Raw genomic sequence first — 6,412 nt, forward strand, 5'->3', positions numbered from 1 at the left:
TGGACTGAGCCAGCCAGGGACCCCTTGCATTCTTTGAGTCTTGCTTCTGTTAACTTCCTCCAAGAGCCTTCCATGGCCAATCTATCCCAAATTGCAAATCATACCCCACCCTTAGCCCCGCTGCTTCCTGTCCTTGCTTTGGTTTTTTGTTTAGCATTTACGATTTACTTGCTTATCCTGTTTATGGTCTGTTTCCTTTCCTGGAATGTGAGTTTCACGAGGCAGCTTTGTTCTTTGCTCTATCACCAATGCCTGGCATGTCATTCATTCGTTGAATAAATGAGTGAATGCTAAAGATCAAATAAAGGTTCATAGCAATGAGTAATAATAATAATAATAATAGCAATGAGCAAATTTATGAACTGTGCACTGCCAAAGCTGTCAGTTATAAGTATTTTGTTTGCTGGTTTATTTATCTTTACTCTTTTACTGCTTTTAGTTCAGACAAATACAAGACGATGTTCAATTTCACAGTAGTGAATTCCATAGAAGACCTGCAGCTCAATTTATACCCTCTAAACATGTGCTAGAAAGAATTGTACTTTAGCTAACAAGTTACTATATTGCTCAGTGAGAATAAGAACCAAACCTCCATCGATGAGCTATTAGTGGCCCTTTTCCCAGGTCAACGTTAATAGACACGTATTTGAATTTACTCATTATATGAAAATGGATCAAGATGTGAAATGTGTGTGGGCAATAGACAGAACACTGCCCTTCTGAATGCTATGGACTAAATAGTGTCCCCCCAATTTCCTATGTTGAAGCCCTAACCCTCAGTGTGATGGTATTTGGAGGTGGGGCCTTGGGAAGTGATTAGATTTACAGGGGGTCAGGAGGGTGGGGCCCTCATGATGGGATTAGTGCTGTTAGGAGAGGCGACATCAGAGAGCTTGCTTCTCTCTCCAGCACAGGAAGAGAGCAAACCAGGAACCATGCCAGCACCTTGGTCTTGGACCTCCCAGCCTCCAGAACTGTGAGGGAATACATTTCTGTTGCTTAAACCACCCAGTCTATGGTGTGTTGCTATGGCAGCCTGAGAAGACTAAGACACTGAACAAAATTACAAACCATACCCTCCAAGATGAGAAATAAGTAAACATCCCACGTAGTGTGGGGAGCTGGACTTCTTGCCTTTCTCTAGAATTCTCTCTTGTGATTACTACTATTGCTTCCACACTGGCCCCAGGGGTGTTCTACTTTAGAACTCAGACCCAAGGGAGGCCCTGAGGCCATTTTCACCATAATCTATGCAAAGCTAACACTGGGCTGGGCTGTTTGGGCAAGTTTTACAAATGAGTAAGAGATAACCGAGGGTGACTCCACAAAATCTAGGTAGATCCGCTCAACACCTGGTTTGCTCTCTGGGCTCCGTATTACACATGCAGACCTAGCTCTTGGTGGACACCAGGCGTCACACCAACCACCGAGGAGCACCTGCTCAGACGCCTCTTCCCCCAGAAGTCTGGACCAGAGGGAGGGCAGGATCTCCTGCTGTGCCAATCTGGGAAATGCTCACAACCCCCACCTAATTACTGCTGTGTTCCTGGGCTCCAGGACTGAAATGTGCGATGTGGAGTTAAATTTAGGGCTAGGATCTGAAGTCTAGATCCCTCATGGGTGAACCAAGACTTCCTCCCCTCCCCCTGGGACGCCATGGCTTCCTGTTCAGTTCTCCCAAGAATTCTGAACACAGGAGAGAGGAGAAAGCGATTGCTGGAGTGTGCTGGTTACTTATAGCCCCTGAGAGACTGCCAGGGTGGAATTAGACTTGTTTTCAAGTCATTTGCAAACAATCACAATCTCTGAGGACACCGCCAGAACAAAATATTGAATAACTGAAAAAGGAGTAAGATTTGCATATCAAGTGATATAAACAATGCAAATGTCAGCAACAATAAATGAGCTGGGAGGAGATGGGGTAATTGAAGTTTAGGGAGAAGTTGCCTCTTTCCAAAGCACTCATAGTTTTCATTATGTTGTTTTCAATATTGTTTAGTAGAAGTGTCTGGTTCCTCCAACAGATGTAACTGATTTTCATGTACTTTGGGGATTTCTATAGCATTTTTTTAAAGATCTATTCATTTATTTGACAGAGAGAGAAAGAGAAAGAGCACGAGCTGGGGAAGGGGCAGAGGGAGAGGGAGAAAGAATCCCAAGCAGACTCCCCACTGAGCGCAGAGCGGGACTCGGGCTTGATCTCACCACCCTGAGATCATGACCTGAGCCAAAATCAAGAGCCTGAGCCAGATGCTTAACCAACTGAACCACCCAGGCGCCCCTTCTATAGCACTTCTAACAGATGTCAGTTTTTCTCTGGAAATTTGGTATGCCCTAATGTGCCACTGATCTTGGGAATGGCCACCCCCACAAAATTCTGAGTCACATCCGCGCACACAATACATCTTTTACAGCAAGGCATGCTCAGACAAGGGAGGGACAGAGAGGTGTCATTACAGATCTGCTGGTTAGAACACCACCAGTTAGGATAGCTTTGTGAGTTTAAGCCTTGGGCCACTTGGGCCTGTTCTGTGTTTCATGGCTCCCAACTTCAGCCCCAGCATCCACCCAGCCTCCTTCAAGGTCAAAGTGATGGTGAACCCTCTTGTGGGTGGATCAGCACCTGCATATCGCCAGACTTGAGAAGCAAGTATAAGAGTACATGCCTAATTCTTGACCATCACCATCAATGAAAGCGAGGCATCAAAATATTAAACGAAACCTTTCTGTTGTTACACAAAATGTACCAAGTCGGAAGTGATTTCCCAGCTCTGAGCATCTCTCAACTAAATGATCCATGCCCAAGACATAAGCATTACCACAAAATGTGACATTGCAGGGCATACTAGCTGTGAGAAGGAAAGCAAATACAGGAAGGAGTAGTATTCCACAAAACAAGACAGCTGAGAAACATTAATAATTGGAACTTTTTCACGAAGGCTTTTCTTTCTGTCTATGATTTTCCTAATGTTCTTAACATTAGCTGTAGATTGGGAACTCCCCAACCCAAGCGTCTCGTGCTCTCTGGATATGTCTCCAGAAGTTCATGGGCAGTATTTGATGACATCACAAGATTTACAGCACATTGCATGCACCGTATGAAAGTAAAACATCACCACGAACAGGAAAATGCCTGACAAAGTTACAGGTACTTCGTGGCTCTTCTGTCTTTTCTGAGTAGTCTACCATGAGCATGAACTACTCTCACCACAGAATAAAATCATGTAAACTGCCCATTAACGAAGATGAAACCATTTTAGATGTTCCAGGGTTTGCGAGACAGGGCGTTGCCTCTTCTCCATCTCTTCCTCTGCTCCTCAAACTACAGTTTGGGAAACGAGACACTGACACTGCTTTGATGGGAGGCCAGGATCAAATTAAACCACTCCTGGTTTTACAAGTCTAATATGTCCAATGAGAGCTCTCAGCTCACTCAACACATTCTAACCCACGTGTGCTCAACGAAGCATTGCTTATGAGAATCATCAGCTTGAATAACGTGTGGAAGCAAAAGGACGGTTTTTTAGGCAGCCATGGAATGTTCTTCCCTCCCTGCTCCCACAAATGAAGAGGATGGAGAAGAGTCTTTCCTTTGACCCAGGGCAGGGTGTCTGCAAGGGCGTGGGCAGGGTTGAGAGAGAAATGAGCAAGGACAGGTATCAGCTGGCCAGATCAGACCTCGCACTCAACCAGAAGAAAAATTTTGCAGCCCGTCAACCATCACATCACATCCTTCCAATATTACCTAGTGTTCAGTCTTGAGCCCTAGTCGAGGAAACAGAAAAACTAGTGCTTTGGGTATGTTCGAATGGCCAGGGCTCTGCTGGCTTAGCCAACTCTACCCCTTAGTTATGGTTTCTATTTTAAAATTCCACCTTCGGGGCGCCTACGTGGCACAGTCAGTTAAGCGTCTGCCTTCGGCTCAGGTCATGATCCCAGGATCCTGGGATCGAGTCCTGCATCGGGCTCCCTGCTCAGTGGGGAGTCTGCTTCTCCCTCTCCCTCTGCCTGATGCTCTGCCTGCTTGTGTGCTCTCTCTGTCAAATAAATAAATAAAATCTTTAAAAATAAATAAGTAAAACTTTACCTTTGTGCAGCCGATCCTTCTACTTTGCTGGTTAATTTTAATCCTTTAAAGGGGGATAACTAGTTGTCAGCAAAAGAAGGCAGACACAGATAAAATGTAGCACCTCTCTGGCTCATTCAGAACTGCATCAGTCACAGCTCTGTATCCGATACAGTTACCACCCCCAGGCCTGGGTGTTCAGAGTCTCTGATTCTGCGGTTAGACCCAGCTGGGGCTCGAAACTGGCTCCAGACGTTTAGTAGCGTTACCAGATGGTGGGATCCTCTTAGGAAGTAATTCTGTGGGCTCTCTATTCCCTAACCAGGTCTTTGAACATAATGTGTTTCTCACCCCCAGCAAACTCAGCTTTCTCATTCCCTAACTAACCAGTCTCTATCTCTAATTTAGGAAGAAATTAGGAGAGAAAGAAAGGGACGAAAGAGAGAGAGAAGAGAGAAGGAGGGAGGGAGGGAGAGAGAGAGAGAGAAATTATGGTCCCATATTTTCCATATATGCTAGTAGAAGTCAATATTATTTTTCTTCTCAGTCAACAGGATTTCTCCCACCTCCTCAAGTGCCATTTTCATGTTTTTAGCTTTGTTTTGTTTTGTTTTAAGAAACCCATCTCCTCAGGGCACCTGGGTGGCATCTGCCTTTCTTTGGCTCAGGACATGATCCCAGCGTCCTGGGATCCGGCCCCATGTCAGGCCCCCTGCTCAGCGGGGAGTCTGTTCTCCCTCTGCCCTCCACCCACCCCACCCCACCCTTGTTCTCTCTCTCTCTCTCTCTCTCTCTCATAAATAAAAATCTTTTTAAAAAAAATCCATCTCCTGGGCGCCTGGGTGGCTCAGTCGTTAAGCGTCTGCCTTCGGCTCAGGTCATGACCCCAGGGTCCTGGGATCGAGCCCCACATCGGGCTCCCTGCTCAGCGGGGAGTCTGCTTCTCCCTCTCCCACTCCCCCTGCTTGTGTTCCTGCTCTCGCTGTCTCTCTCTGTCAAATAAATAAATAAAATCTTAAAAAAAAAATCCATCTCCTCCTCAGGCTTATCTGGTGATTCTTTTATATTGAAGTATAATTAGCATACTGTGTTATATTAGTTTCAGGAGTACAATACAATGATTCAACAATTCTATACATAACTCAGTGCTCATCACGATAAATGTGCTCTTCATCCCGTTTATCTATGTCACCCATCCTTCCACCCACCTTCCTGGTGATTCTTAATTTCAAAAACAATTGAAATCTTTCCCGACCATCCCACAGCAGGAGCATAATCTGGGTCTGATTAGACCTACCCCTGCCAAAACAGAAATACGTTATTTTTAAAGTGGTTTCTCAACAAAACAAGTGTTTGGTTTGGGTCGTGACTTGTTTCATCTTTTTTACTTTTGTTTTCGGTCACCCAGTATTTCTCCCTTTCTATTCATTTCCATGCCTTGTCCCCATTGATTTTATGAGCTTCCAGAAGTTGTGCACTCAATTCCCTTTTGCTTAAGTTAGCCAGCTTTGGGTTAGCCAGCTTAGTTGTTCATAAACGAAAATATTAACCAATACACCTGGGCTGCATCTTGGCCGTCACCTCTTCTTGTCCTAAAATTGCTAGTGCTTAAGCATAGGTAACGGTGATCCAAATATCGTCTCCCAGATAGATTTCCCAATCAGTAAACTGGATTTAAGGGAATGGGGAACAGAAGTTGATATGAGAGGAGAATACTTCAGCAGTACAGTATCATGAGGTGTATTTATTTGTAAGACACAAAGAAAGCTGTGAGTGCACAAGTCCGCCTGCAACACTGGGGGTAAGGACTTTGACGACTTACAATTTGGCCCATAGTTGGCTTTAGGGAAAGACTGCGATAGTACCCTTCCTTGTAGCCTTCTGCTCCGATGCCCTTCCTCTTTCTTCAGCAATAAAAGCCACCGGGACGGAGATCATTGAGATTCAGGAAAAGGGGTAAGAACAGAAGCCACTGGCAGACAGTAGCCAAGCTGACATTATAGATCTCCTGGCAAATACCGAGTCATTCAAATGCTTTCATGAGCACATCTCTGCTGCTCTTCCCAGCAATACTGGAAGGGGTGGGAGTGGGGGGCGCGAGCGGATGAGGAGCAGAGCAGATATTGTGGTTTTCATTCTACTGTTGAAAACACTGAACTTCGGAGAGAGGAAGTAGGTTTTCCAAGGGTCCCAGGCTGAAACCCACATCTTCTCGTTTCTCCTATAAAGAAACCAAAGAGGTAGGCTAATTAATGTACTGGCAAAAAGGAACAAGTAGTAAATGAGTGAAGAGTAGTAGGCCTTGAATTATTATTTTTTTCATATTTTATTTATTTATTTGAGAGA

This window comes from Eumetopias jubatus, unplaced genomic scaffold, assembly GCF_037043125.1.
Source record: "Eumetopias jubatus isolate StellerSeaLion01/CBP00866 unplaced genomic scaffold, mEumJub1_p1.0 scaffold_6, whole genome shotgun sequence".
Taxonomy (NCBI): domain Eukaryota; kingdom Metazoa; phylum Chordata; class Mammalia; order Carnivora; family Otariidae; genus Eumetopias; species Eumetopias jubatus.